The 15,562-nt window shown below is 35.1% G+C and overlaps 1 protein-coding gene and 1 long non-coding RNA gene across 2 annotated transcripts in view; one reads left to right on the top strand and one right to left on the bottom strand.

The window, feature by feature from the left end:
- The window catches only part of onecut2 (one cut homeobox 2), a 52,055-nt gene that overhangs the window by 20,096 nt on the left and 16,397 nt on the right, over positions 1-15,562 (top strand). The gene's annotated exons all lie outside the window — the stretch shown is intronic.
- The window catches only part of LOC129350949 (uncharacterized), a 38,620-nt gene continuing 25,003 nt past the window's right edge, over positions 1,946-15,562 (bottom strand). The window contains exons 2-3 of the long non-coding RNA XR_008604547.1: positions 7,299-7,489; positions 1,946-6,168 (exon numbers count right to left, since the gene is read on the bottom strand). This is a non-coding gene — a long non-coding RNA (uncharacterized LOC129350949). The remainder of the gene's footprint in view (positions 6,169-7,298; positions 7,490-15,562) is intronic.

Consider the following 15,562-nt stretch of genomic DNA (forward strand, 5'->3'; position numbering starts at 1 on the left):
AAATAACCAAAAATGAGAAAATTATGACTGAAAAATTAGCAATTTATGACTAAAACGGACCAAAAGCGAGGAAATTATGACCAAAAAGCAAATTAAATTATGAAATAATTTCATTATGATGCTTATTATTGGTGCAAATGCTGTTTTTATTCCTAGTATCTTTAAATATGTGAAAATACGACATAAAATGCTTTATAAAACATGCAGAACCTCTAATTAAACATGCATATGGTTTAATAATTGCAAATGGTTTGTATGTAAACATGCTGATGTGAATCTGCAGCCGATCAATGCTCAGAAACAGGAAGTGGACGCCGTTTGTAAACAGGAAGTGGACGCCGTTTGTTGTTTTCTGTTTATTTCTGAACAAACATGAAGCAGCAGTTTGTTCCGATCGATGGCTGTAATCCCGAGCAGATTAAAAGAGCATTAATACCGGCGACGGTGACGGACCGGCATCTCCATCGATCCCCAGGAACCCGATCCAGACTAGTTCCTGGAAGAGACGGTGGGAGGAAGGGGAGGAAGGGGGAGGAGAACAAACAATAGGAAGAGAGACGAGCGGCTGGAGAAGGAAAAATAGGAAAAAGGAGGACGGAAAAATGTGCGGTTTGATATGAAAACAGAGGAAGAGGAGATTAATAATCAATATAAACGTAAAAATGTTCCTTTTTACCCTAAAAAAGTCATTTTCTTGTTAAATCAGTGTCTTCTTTTGGTGTAAAGTTGTGTTTTATTGCAAATGAGTTCTAATTGAAGCTTTTCTGCACATTTAAACCACATTATTAACACTTTATGGAGCTGAATATGCACATCCATCTCCATCCATCCATCTCCATCCATCCATCTCCATCCAACCAACTCCACGCTAACGAGCTTATTCGCTTTAATTGGCTGATTTATCAGTTGCTCATAAATTCAGTCTGAAATTTGTCAAAACATCATTTTGAAAGTCACAGTTTTAGTTTCAGAGCTCAGAAGAAGCAGATTTAGTGATTTTCTTGCTTTATTTTCACTTTATTTTTAAACTGAATGTTGGTTTTGGTGGAATTTTTTTTCACTTTTGTGAGATACTGTAGCTTTTCTTCCAGACAACAGCAAACGTTACAGTGTTTTTTGACAGAGCGTCTGTTTGCAGCCTCCTTCTGATCGATCAGTGATCAATATAATCTATTGATGAGACTTTTATCTTCCTGTCTGAGAGTCGGAGCAGCGATTCAGACTCCAAAAAACTAAAAAAAAAAAACCACAGAACTGATAAGAAAAAAGACTTTTAACTCGTCAGCTATTAGTGAGTGTGTTAATGTGTGTTACAGTGTGTTACAGTGTGTTAATGTGTGTTAGTGTGTGTTACAGTGTGTTAATGTGTGTTAGAGTGTGTTACAATGAACAAACACTCCGACTGTCAACATTCTGCAGGTTAAAGGTTGTTTTTTTTCTCTTTTGGCTGCAAAAAAAGTTCGTTTTTTTAACATCAGACACAATGTTTTCTTCACCTTTCTTTATTTTATTCATTTTTAGTACAGATCAAACCTTTAAATTCTGCAGCTTTTCTGATAAAAATGTCAATAATTGTCTGGGAATTATTAATATTAATGGAAAAAAGTTAATTTAAAGTGGGTTTTGTTGGTTTATGGCTCCACAGTTTCCATCATAGTTTTTATTTGTCACATGTTCATTTAGTTTAAGTAGTAAAATGAGAATAGAGGATATAAACAAACAAAATTTAATAGACTGAGCATCACATTTAGATCATCTTGCACCATATTCATTAGATTTTTATATAATTATTATTATAGGATTTTACATTATTATTATTATTAGTAGTAGTAGTAGTAGTATAGGATTTTGCATTATTATTATTATTATTATTATTATTATTATTATTATTATTATTATTATTATTATTATTATTATTGTTACAGGATTTTAAACATAACAGATTTATCTTTTTACAATTTCTGACAGTTTTACTGTATTTAGATCAGCTAAAACTATTGTTATTTTACAGATGTTTTGCAGTAATTTTCACTGTGTTTTGCAGAGAAATTCCACCATTTTTCGACTTATTTTTTCTGGCACATATTTAAACTTTTTTTTTTTTTTTTTTTTTTTAAACTAATTTTTCTTTCCAGTGAATAATTTACGAGTATTTCAGTCTCCAGTAGAAACCACTGCACTCCAGTCTTGTTTACATTAAGGTCATTCGTCTTTATTTCAGTCTGTTTGGATTATTTTAGTCTTTTAAGGGTAAATATTCCCTCCATGTTCAGGCTTTCATGTTGTTTTTATAATAGGAGGAACAAAGACTGAAATAATCAGAGGATCAGTGTGAGAGCAGAGACGCTTTATCAGCCAATAATCTGGATTTCTGTGGTAACATCACCGGACAAAGGTCTTACACACACACACACACACACACACACACACACACACACACACACACACACACACACACACACACACACACACACACACACACACACACACACACACACACACACACACACACACACACACACACTCCAGTAATGCATCTCAGCTTGTTTACCAGGACGAACCGGTCGACCAATCAGGGCCGCCGGTGGCTCAGTGATGTCATCGAGCCGATGAGGAAATGGCCTCAGAGGAGTTTGATGTCATCGAGGTTCTGCTGCTTTGCTCTCTATTCTGCTCTCAGCTCAGCAGGTTTTTAGTTGTTATATGTAAACAGATCTACATTTATATATTTATTATATATTATGAATTTAATTTTACAGTCAAATGTTGTAAAACAACAAATAAAAGAAAAAGGAACTTATAACAATAGAAAGAATAGAAATAGAAGAGTAATAACATTTTTTAAAATTACTTTTTAGAATTTTGATATTACTTACATTTTTCACCAGTTTATTTTTTATGCTTAAAGTGTAAATTTAGTCCTTTTTCCTTGTGATTTTCCAGATATTATGTGTAATTTAACGAAACAAGGAAAAACCTGTAAAATACAAGTAAATTGTTTAAAAAAAAATAACAGTTTAAAATGTTGAACAACCAAAAATCAACAAGGATTACCTCCTTGTAATGAATTTGTCCCTGTTTTAAACACATCAGAGTCTAAAGAACACGTATTGATAATCAATAAATCAATCGATGCTCCTTTTTCTGATCAGATTCTGTTAAAACAGAATTTAAAGGATTATTTGTCTGATAGATTCATTCGTTTGTGTTTCTGCTCAGAGAAGCTTCGGTCCGTTGATCTGTCTCCGATTTTCAAAACGGAAAAAGCCTCGTGGTGCATTAAGTATGACCACACACACACACACACACACACACACACACACACACACACACACACACACACTAAGTGCTACACTGTGAGTGCTTAGATTTGATGCATCCAGTGTGTTTCTCTGAACTTTAGCATCTCAAGTTTAATTTCTTTACTCATTTCACCAAAAATTTAAAGAAAATGGAACCAGAACACCCACAGGTGCGACCGACACAATAAAAACCTGGATAGATATTTTACTATTTATGTTTTTACCTCATTTTATACCCGTTTCTGTAAAAACACTGCCTGCAGTTCAACCGAGACGTCCCTGAATTCTACTGTTGGTCAAATTTTAGTCACTGAAGGTTTCATAACTGTACAGATGGCAGAATTACATTTTTTCCCCCGCTGTGTTGCGAATGGTTCATTTTTGGAGTATTTTTAGTCATTTTGATAAAATGTAACGATTATAAAGTTATATTAGGTCAAATTTACGGCTGAGGAGTTGTTTCTGGCTGTGGATAAATGTTGCAGTTTTGATGATTTTTTACATTTAGAGGGAAAAAAAGGTTGAGATAAGATAAAACTTTATTATTATCTACTATATTGTCTCAGTATAAATGAAAGTTTTACTGTTTACTCCTCTATTCTAGGTTTATCAGAGCCGTATTGTACTCATATATTATCATTTTTCTACTTTTAAAAAACTGCTGCATTTCTTATTTTATGTTATTTTTACTTTTTCTGAGCCAAACCTGGTAAAAGAACTTTTTCTGGGATTAATAAAGTTTTATCTGTTAAGATTAATAAAACATCACAGATAAGTTGCTCCAGTTTATTTTTAGCAGTTTTTCACTGTTTCTGGCCCCAGCAAATACTGTAATTTTGGTGTTTTTTTAAAAAGAAAAAATGCTTTTTACATTCAGAGGAATAAAGGTAAGATAAGACAAGATGAGATGGGATGAGATGAGATACGATAACAAAAGATATGATACGATGAGATGAGATACAATATGAGACATGAGATATGATGAGATAAGATAAGGTATGATATGATGAGATACCATGTGATAAGATGAAATGAGGTACGATGAGATGACATACAATACAATATGATACGAGATACAATGAGATAAGATATGGTGTGATGAGATAAGATGAGATGATGAGATGAGATACGATACAATATGATACGAGATCAGATCAGATAAGATATATTATGATGAGATAAGATGAGATAAGATATGATACAATGAGATAAGATGAGATGAGATACGATACGATATGATTTTTTTCTTTTACCCTCTGCTATCCCTACCCAGATCCCAACATGTCCTTTTTCTTTTTTTCTTCAAGAAAGGTGCGCGCAGCACTGCGTAGCAGCCGGAGCTGTCATTGGCAGGGCAGCTCAAATGAAATTTCGTTGTATATGAAAATGTGCAATGACCAATAAAGATTGATTGATTGATACAATATGATACGAGATGAGATAAGATATAATATGATGAGTTAAGATGAGATACAGTGAGGGAAAATACGATACGATGAGCTATGATACCATAAGATATGATATAATGAAATAAGATGACATACAATGAGATAAGATGAGATATGATACAATATGATGTCAGATACAGTGAGATAAGATATGATATGATGAGACAAGATGAGATACAATGAGATGAGATAAGATAAGGTATGACACGATGAGATGAGATACGATGAGATACAGTGAGGAAAAATAAGATATGATACAATGAGATATGATACCATAAGATAAGATGACATACAATGAGATGAGATATGATACAAGACACGATAAGATGAGATATGACACAATATGACATATTGCACATGATATCAGATACAGTGGATAAGATATGATGAGACAAGATGAGATACAACGAGATGAGATAAGGTATGACACGATGAGATGAGATATGATACAATATGACACGAGATACAATGAGACAAGATAAGATATGATCTGAAGAAATACGATGAGATAAGATAAAACTGAATGATTTTAGCTTATGTCTTTGATTTCGTTATTGTATCATATTTATTTATTTCTTTTCCTACACTGTACACACTGCTGCATTTCTTATTCCGTGTCATTTAGTGTTTTTCTGAGTATTGTAGTTTTGATGATTTCTTTAAAGATAACATGCATTTCACGTTCAGAGGAATAAAGATTAAGCTTAATTAATCCCGAAGGACATTATTTTGCCTGATGTTGCTCAGAAAACAAACCAAAAAAAAGGTGATGACCAACAGTAAACAATTAGATTTAAGTAGGATCCAATACTGAAATAGATAAATAACTAAAATAAGGCGAGAATAAAACAGGATAAAGTAGTACTGGTGATTATACTGAGGTTAAATATTAGTTTTATCTTATTTTAACTCATGTTATGATCCTGAGGGGAATTTTTTGGCTGGATGTTGCTCAGAAAACAAAAGAAAAAATTAATGGGAAAATGCAGTGCAATGAAGAATACAATACGATATGTGTGATATGTTACAGAAAATTTTAAATAATTAAGCTAAAATATACGTAGAATCAAAAAATACTTGCAGTAATAGTGAGATAGTATGTATCAGACATAATATATAAGATTCTAGCCTCACACTGGAAAGTTCTCATTGAGTTTTGACATCAAATGCATCAAATAAAGTCATTTTTTCTGTAGATTTCAGCTGCTTCAGAGCTGCAGAGGCAGAATTAAAAGGGTTTGTGACATTTCAGCCGCGTTAACGGCGTCGCTGCTGATGAACGAGTGAATCCAAACATCATGACGGAGTGTCGAAAGCGTCCGAATGTGGCGCCACACACGAGCGGCGGAGTGAACGCTGAAGGGCGACTTTACTACTTACCCTGCACTTATATGCCCTTTGTGTAATGGATACCAGGGCTTAAGTGGTAATGGTGCAATAAAAAAAGAAAAAAAAAAGAAACAGAGAAGAGAAGAAGAAGGAGAAGAAGGAGGAGAAAAGGTAGGAGGGGCAGGAAGGAGAGGAAAGACAACAGTCAAAGAGATAATGGAGACAAAGGGGAAAGAAAAGAGGCAAAAATGAATCAAAATTACACCCAGAATCTGAGGAAAAAGAGGCACTGAGATAAAACTCTGCAGCCTTTTGTGAAAGAAACCATTTTATTTCCTCCAGGATGAAGCCTGTCTGCCCGTCTGACAGACTTCTGTGTTTATATTCAGCTGTATCGATCGCCAGAATCCCTTTTTTTTCCCACGTGTCGCTCAGTATTTGCTTCTCAATCTCTGCTGCTTCATTTCCATCTTTTACCTCAGAGTCTGGCTGAACATCCCGGACCCAGGCAGAGTAGAAAATAAACAGGAAAAGAGGAAAATGTCCTGCCTGGTGCCTTGGAAGTTCAAAATTAGCGAAGATTTAATCAAGGACTTGGATTTTAATGAGTTTCTGTGTAGTTATATTTATGTATGTTGGTGATCTGGTCAATAATATTTCTTATATCCTCACTAAGGTTCTTATAAGACTAGTTTAATGTTATAATGTAATGGTTCTTTTTGGTGCTCACCTTTAAAAACTCTGTTCTACATCAATATTTCTACATTTAAAAGTGGATACAACATTGTTAGTTCCACATCGAGGGGAATGTAGACGGTCTAAACTTACATACATATACACATTTGTGGTTTATTTTCATTTTTCCACTGATATTTCATAAATGTTTGCACAAATAAAGGCTCATCATATCGTACATGAGGTTTCTGTGCTCAGCATCTGGTAGATGCTAACATTAGTATTCGTCTTTATGCTTGTTTCACTTGTCTGAGCTGTTTTTTTTAACCTTCTGTTGTTTCCTGATTTGTTGGAGACTCTTGGATTAGCACTAACGTGGATACTAGCTGCCGTTTCTCAATAGGTATCAATGTGTCGTGTTTGCTGGCTAAGTGTGAGAAAGAAATATAGTATATTTTAATGGTTTCTAGCGAAGGAAAGTTGTCCAAAGCTCCATTGGGTCATGGAAATGGAACTTCTGGAGGTGTTTTGTGGCATTTGGTACCTGAAAGTTGGCAGCAAATCCTTTAGTTCCTGTAGGTTGTGGTTTGGGCTCTCCATGTGGATCCCACAGATACTTGAGACTTGGAGGCTTCATCAGTCGCTTTGGCTCTTGGTCGTGTTCCTCGAGTTGGTTCTAAGCAGTATTTGCAGAGTGGCGGTGGAGATTGAGCTGCCAAGGGAGTCCGATACCATCTAGAAAAAAGCATTGTCATGTTTACTAGGGGGTACGTGAATGCCATGAACCAAGTTTCCCAACAGAACATTGCTTTTTAACAAGATTATCAATATTTGTGGTTCTATAATGGTATTTTATCCAAATACTGAAGAATTGCATTAGAAAAACTTTTTTAAAAAAAAACTGTCTCTAGCGTTTTTATGCTCCTTTAAGGTGTTTTTTTTAGATCTTCAAAAAAAAAGTTAATGCACTTCATGAGAGACATCACATGCAGACATGAGACTAAAATTTCACCTTTTCCGAAACTTTCGGAAGGGATTCCTTAAGACTTCTTTTCATTTTTTTTCTCTCCTAGATGGCGAAATTTTTATTTTTTTCGTCTTCTTCAAGTTGATAAATATCTGCTTGGTTTCCTGCTCATGTACTCAATTTATTACAGTCATGTAGCCTGTAGCGCCCCCTTATGTTGACTTTATGCAGCCTTAGTTTATTGGGCCCAAAGCAGTTAATGGAAACTGACCCAAGAGGCATTTTCTTTTTAAAATTTTCGTGCAACATTTCAATCAAAAGTTTTGACAGTTCTATGGAACTACTTAGCCTGCCAGTGGTTTTAATGTTGTGGATGATTTATAAATAAATTAGCTAAGATATCTAATGCATCATATCAGTGGATGATAAACGAAACCCATTAAAATCTAATGTCCTGTCATCTCTAGTTTGCATCTATGCATAAATGTTATGAGTCAGTTAATCCAGCCCTACAACCTAATCTGAGCCCAACAGTGAGTCGCTCGATTTGTCTAAACCAGCATCTTAAAAACAACATAATGTTAATTTAGTCAATTTAAGCTGTTTTTGAAAACACTGTTTCCTATGAAGCTAAAAGTATTGCAGGGTAAAGACTGATGCAGTGTTGTTTTGACCATTCATATCATCTGACAGAACAAATACTCTCAATAATATTCTATCAATCCATCTGTCTGCATGTAACTTGCATTTTAATCACTATACACACCTAAAACCAGTGTAAAGAGTGTATTTTTTACACTTCAAGTCCATTTACTTCCATTTTACAGGTAGAACAACACTGGTTGTGAATTGTTGACCTACAGTTTATTGCTACTATACATGGAGGGCACCGTAGTTGCTTTTCAGAGAGCAGAAAAGACAAAAAAAGAAAAGTTTAGGCCCATGTATTATATGTAAACGTCAAAACTGTGATGTGAGCTGTCGTTTTTGGACCCTAACTAAGACAAGTGGTCACTGTGAATTCAGGAAAGTACAGCTTCTGAGCTGTTGCACCACTGGACATAAATTTGTCACTGTTTTGTGAGTATGTCGTCCATTTCTTGTATAAATTGCATTGTGGGAATTGGTGTCCATCAGCAGCAGGACTGGGCTCTGTGGAGACTGAAGCTGTCGAGCTGTGATGTATCTCTGTGGTGGAGATGAAAACAGTCTGTAATGACTCTGCTGAGCTGCTCTCCAACTGTAAGATGAAACCAAAGCTCGCCGGCTCACTCACTTCCTCTCTTTCAACTTTTACTCTTAATAATGAACCTTATTTCTCTATCAATTCAAATGCTAAATGCAGCACAAAAGGCTTTACATTAAAGTAAAGAAATTAAACTACCTTAATTCAAATGATTTTGGGATCAAGATGTCTCATGTATAAGTGGGTATCCTCTGTGTAGCTGTGAACATTGTGTTTTCTTCTAACAAACTGGCAGGTTATATTATTATAAGGACAAAAATCTAAGTGTTTGATTTCTGTATCAACTTAAGTGTTAAATGCAGCAAATAATGGTTTACATGACCATAAGAAGTTAAGCTATCTTAATTTAAATGATTATGGTAGTAAATTATGTCTCATATATAGGTGGGTATTGTCTGCATAGCTGTGAACCTTATGCTTTCTTATAATGGAGTAGAAACATATACTCTCCAATAAAGGCAAAAAAGTAATGGGCCTATGATGAATCACTAAGGGACACCAGATGTTGAATCGACTTTATCTAAGCAGTGTGTGCTCAGTGTTAATGAAATATTAACCAGTAAAGTCGAACCTGGCAATTTCTTTTTTCTCTGAGCCACAGCTTAAAGAAGTTGATCAACAGAAAATTAATCATTTCCCCTTCTTTGCCATTTTAACTTTTTCTCTTAATAATTAACTTGATTTCTGTAGTGATTTAGGTGTTAAAAGTATCACAGACTGCTTTACGTAAAAACAAAACGTTAAACTGCCTTAATTTAAATGATTTTGGGTGGAATTCTTGATAGATAGATAGATAGATAGATAGATAGATAGATAGATAGATAGATAGATAGATAGATAGATAGATAGATAGATAGATAGATAGATAGATAGATAGATACTTTGTTAATCCCGAGGGAAATTCATATATAGGTGGGCATCGTCTGCGTAGCTATGAATGTTATGTTTTCTTATAACAAAGTGGCAGAATATACTTTACAGGAAAGGTAAGAAAGTAATGGGCCTCTGATGGAGCCCTGAGGGACACCAGATGTTGAATCTACTTGATCTAAGCAGTGTTTGCTCAGCCATGATCAAATATTAACCAGTTCACTCGAACCTGAGAGTTTCTTTTTTCTTTAAAGAACTGTTCATAACAAGAGCTTTAAAAAGTTCATGAACGGAAAATGCATTCCTTTGCCTTCTTTCTCTTTGCCTTGTCTCTCTCACCTTTTACTGTACTCAAACTACCTGTATTTAAATAATTTTGGTAGCAATTTTTGTCAATATAGACATGTGTATCATCTGCATAGCCGTGGATGTTATGTTTTCTCATAACAAAGTGGCAGAATATACTTTACAGTAAAGGTAAGAAAGTAATGGGCCTATGATGGAGCCCTGAGGGACGCCAGATGTTGAATCTACTTGATCTAAGCAGTGTTTGCTCAGCCATAATGAAATATTAATCAGTTGAGTCGAACCTGGGAGTTTCTTTTTTCTTTGAAGAATTATTTATGACAACCAGAGCTGAAAGAAGTTGATTGACAGAATGTTGTTTCTTTTCCTATTCTGTATCAGATTTCTTTTCCCCTATCTTTTCTTTATTCCCAGCCTCTTATCCCACTCCTTTTTTCTCTTTGCTGTCCATCTTTTCCACTCAATTTCCATTTCTCCTTGCCGACCTCCCTGCTCTGTTTCTCTTGTATTCACTTTGAATGGGCGCTTCAATAAAACATCACCTTGATGTTTCTATCGACGTTTAGCAGCCCTTGACTCTTAAAGCCTCTGTATAATACATCGATGAGTGTTACCAGCTCTCCAGGCTCTTGACTCAACATTCCCTTCAAGTGAATTGAGAAAAGGCTTCAAGGTCGAATAATGCCTCTCAGCAGATATATTAGAAGACTCCTGTGTTTTTACAGTGTTCAGCAGAGACGAGGCTAAAACCTGTGACTGATACGTAATCTAGATACATAAACCAAGAAACCAATAAGTTCAGTGTTGATATTACAGAGACTTCCTGATTAATATAGTGAATTATGGGTATTTACAAACAAATCAGAATTAAAGAACCATTTCCTTAAAGCTAAAATACAATATGAAGACAATGGATGAATGTGACGATGTTAAGGATTATTATGACAATGACGAGGAGGACTTTGATCATGAAAATGTTTGTGAATTGATAACTGGTGATGTTCAGGTTAATGATGAAGGCTATGAAGTGTAAATGTGGTCTAACTGGTGTTGAAATTGTTGACAATTGTTGTTATGAGCCTGATTCAGACTGAGTTTGACGGACGCTAAACGAAGAATGATTTTGACTCGTGGAAAGTTTAATTTATAATGAAGATAAATATGATAATAATGGGGATGATTTTGGAGCTGATAATGAGAATTATTGCGCTGGTGATGACTTTATCTGCATTTACCTGTTCTCAGGCTTAATGCCCTCGTGTTGTTTAGAAAAGTTTTAAAAAACTGTATTTAAATGATTTTGGGAGCAATTTTTGTCAATATATAGGTGGGTATCATCTACGTATTTATAATATACAGACTAATATGGAATTATAATCACAGTTAACAGTTGGATTTTTATAATAAGGAGCCAATGAGTGGTGGAAAAGATTGGAAGATGGTTTGTGAATTTGCTCTCAAAGTGTCCTATATAGGATATTTGCAAACAGCAAATAAAGTCCTTAGACATGTTGGTCAAATGTACAGTATTGCTAAATGAATATGCTTTACTGCTGGTGTAAAAACCCCAGTGTCCTGCTTGATTATCTCGGATTTGCTTGAAACTTTTTAATCTTAAACTGTTGATAGTTAAAATGTCCTCTGTGAGATTTTAACTTCATATGTCAAATACTTTCTGAGATAATTTTTATTGAAAACTGCCTGTTGACCAACTTCCAGCAGGTTTTTTCTCACGTTCAAATTTGAGGCTGTTTGAACAACAATATCTGAGGAACTATTAAAGACAAAAACCTGAAATTTTCACAGCTTCTTCTCAGAACCATTTTGAAACTCTGCTCTACTTGGATTAAACTATCTGCTAACATTTCAGTTTGTGTGGTACAACTTGTCAAACTTGTTCAATCAGTTGTGAAATTTGAAGGAAAATTACTTTCTTTTCATTTTTGTGACCAAGCATTTAATATTAAAAGTATTCTACATGTTTAGTTTTGTATTATTGTGACCTGCAGCTACATGTGGTTCAGAACATATCACTAGGTGACTTCTGGATTATCATTTTTTTTGTTAATTTTTGCTCAAAGATGGAACTTTTAATGGCGGCTTCAATTTTTATTTCATATTTCAACTCACCGATAGTCAGAGATTATTTGATCTACTTGTCCAATATTACAGATTTTGAATAAATGACATGATGAGAAATAACAGAGAAAATTTCAGGTTTTTATTTTTAATAGTTACTCAGATATTGTTGGTAAAACAGACTCAAATTTACACGTGAGAAAAAAACCTGCTGAAAGTGAGTTGATAGGTGATATTTTATTGATACATGAAGCTTAAATTTCACAAATATCTTTAGAAATATCCATAGTTTATGCTGCATATAGAAAAAATACTGTAAATATTGTGATGCAGCAACATGACAGCTGAATCACGCAGAGAGGGGAAAAAAAACAGAAAACAAACAAGGCGAGTGATTCTCTGCATGTTGTAGTTAGAGACGCATTTAGCACCACGCTGATGTCTACGAGAGGCTGAGAGCCGATGAAAGGCTGAGGAACCCTGACTTATTGATCCCATTGATCCGGCCCATACCTTTAAAGAACAACCAGCCCTCCTCCATCTTCGCTCTCAGGCCTCCTCGAACCGGTAAACCCCTTTTGAATAATATAATTGTGTGTTTGATCCTCACTGTAACCTCGACTGGAGGGGGGCAGGGAAAAAGAAGAAGCCTGATTGAATCACTCGAGCGTGTTGCTTCTCCATTGACGGCGGCTCAGTGTTTGTGTGGGTGGCTGATTCTGATTGCGGGTGTTTTACACGTAGATGTGTCTGCAGTTTTTTTCTTCTTTTTTTGGTTTAAAAAAAAAAGCCCTCATCTGGGCCTGAACTGCTGCTGAGCTGCTTTTCATTGCGCTACAGTAAGCAGAAACCAGCAGGCTGCATTCAAAGTCTATTTGCAGTGTAAGGAACATGTTTGTTGACGTGTAAACATTCATAACGAATGCATGGATGAAACTTACACCTATGCTTCTGAAGACCATGTATATCGTGGCAGTCTTGACTTTCTAATGACTCCTATAGCTTAGAATTTTAAAGATGGATTCAATGAAACACATGCAACAAAAATAATCATGTATTTTGGTTATTTCGTCAATTTTTTGTAGTTATTTTGGAAATATGACAAAATCTGCTGGATCAAAAGTATACATACAGCAAAGCATGGTGGTGGCAGTATTATGCTCTGGGTTAATATTTAGTTAAATGTCCTCAGTTTGGTTCTTGTGGTTTCTGTTCACAAGTTTCTGGTTTACCTTCATCTCCTCTGGACAGAATTGGTTCAGTTCAGCTAAACTTGTTGTCTTTCTGACTCGGATTCGTTTCTTCAGGCTCTTGATGGGTCTAAGTCAGGACTTTGGGGAGACCAGTCTAGAACCTTCATTCTAGCCTGATGGAACCATTTCTTTACCGCGTCTGATGTGTGTTTGGACTCATTGTCTTGTTGAAACATCCAGCTGTGTCCAAGATCAACCTTCTGCTGATGGTTTTAGGTTTTCCTGAAGAATGTGGAGGTGATCCTCCTTCTTCATTATTCCATTTACTTTGTGGAAAGCTCCAATTCCACAGACCATGATACTGCCACCACCATGCTTGGTGGTAGGTTTGGTGTTCTTGGGGTTAAAGAACAGTTAAAGACAGTTTGAAACCAGTCCTCAGGCAGTCCTTAAAGGATCTAAAACCAGGACCAAAATCAAACCCAAACCACCCCAAAAACATGTTCAGAACCAGTCAGAATATAGACTGAAGCCAGTCCTAAACACAGTTGAAAACCAGTACAAAATGAGGACCAAAACCAAACCTGAACTACTTCTAAAAAAGTGCCCCAGACAGTCCTAAACCAGTCCTCATCCAGGACCAGATCCAGAGTAAAATAAATCCTAAACCAACTTTAAATCACATCCAAAACCAGGAGAACCAAGATTGAAACCAAACATAAACCAGTTCCAAGAAAGTCCAGAACCAGTCCAACATCCAGTCTGAAACCAGTCCTCATCCAGGACCAGATCCAGAGTAAAATAAATCCTAAACCAACTTTAAATCACATCCAAAACCAGGAGAACCAAGATTGAAACCAAACATAAACCAGTTCCAAGAAAGTCCAGAACCAGTCCAACATCCAGTCTGGAACCAGTCCAGAAGCTGAGGATAGTGTACTTGTGTAATATTGATGTATTTTTATAGATTTTGCTTTATTATTATTATTATTATTATTATTATTATTATTATTATTATTATTATTATTATTATTATTATTATTATTATTATTATTATTACTGCAAATTAAGACAGAGGTTAGGATTTTTGGTTTTGTATAATTTCATTAACCAAAGTCTGAGAGAATGAATGTTAAACAGGGATTCTGTTCTGCCATTGTTTGAGTAGAACAACTACTTTCTTCAAATTACTGGAAATGAACAAGTCCTATATGTAGCTTTTACTTTTAATATGATTTTTTGAATGTTGCTCAAAGGTAAATCCACATTTCCCTGCTCTAAATTTCTAAATTTACATCCTTAATGGTACAAATATGGTTTCAACACAACTACAGAGGAGATATTTGGGTTTCTGATAGATAATAAATAAAGTCTGATGTCCAACAGAACAGTTTCAGTGGAGCCGTCGGTCTGTTTATCGCAAAGATCCTCCAGCAAATATCTGTATCCAAAGTCCAAGAGTTTGGCCTGCAAATGGACAAAAACAAAATGGTGACACACTTTTGGACTTTATGTTCCACTAATTCTTATTTTGATAATAACAAAACCAGCAAATTAAGTTGAAGAGCAGCTTTAAAAGGGTAAATTAGTAAAAATTTTTACTAAAATAAAGCAGGAAGCAAACAAATAAACTGAGCATAAAACAGTAATAAGGTTGGATTTAAAAGATGAATCTGATTCTGATGTGATTATTGATGTTATTTGTGTTATTTCTGGTTCATATAAATCTTTAATTTCTATTTTTTCCTGTCTATTGGTTGGATTTCTCTCCATCTTTCTCTGACAAACACCAAACAGACTGAATATATTTGGTGTTTTTGCAGCTCGGTGTTCTTTATATCCAGAGATCAACAGCTCCACCTGTCAGCGACAAACTGAAACTAAAACTGAGACTCAATTATTCAGAGAACAAAGGCAGGAGAGGGACGTCTTAGATGATAAACGACATCTAAATGAAGACATTTGGTCGATTAATTCACATTTTGAAGGGTTTTAGTTCATATTCTGCACAAAATCTGTCCTCAAACCCACATTTAGTCATTCAGAGTTCTACCAAATATGACATAAAAGGTTGCACTTCAACCAAACGCTGCAAGTCTTTGGTTTAAATCTGTGCCGCTAAATGCCGCGATAAGAAGCTGTGAGAA

The sequence above is a fragment of the Amphiprion ocellaris genome, chromosome 17 (assembly GCF_022539595.1).
Source record: "Amphiprion ocellaris isolate individual 3 ecotype Okinawa chromosome 17, ASM2253959v1, whole genome shotgun sequence".
In the NCBI taxonomy this organism is placed as follows: domain Eukaryota; kingdom Metazoa; phylum Chordata; class Actinopteri; family Pomacentridae; genus Amphiprion; species Amphiprion ocellaris.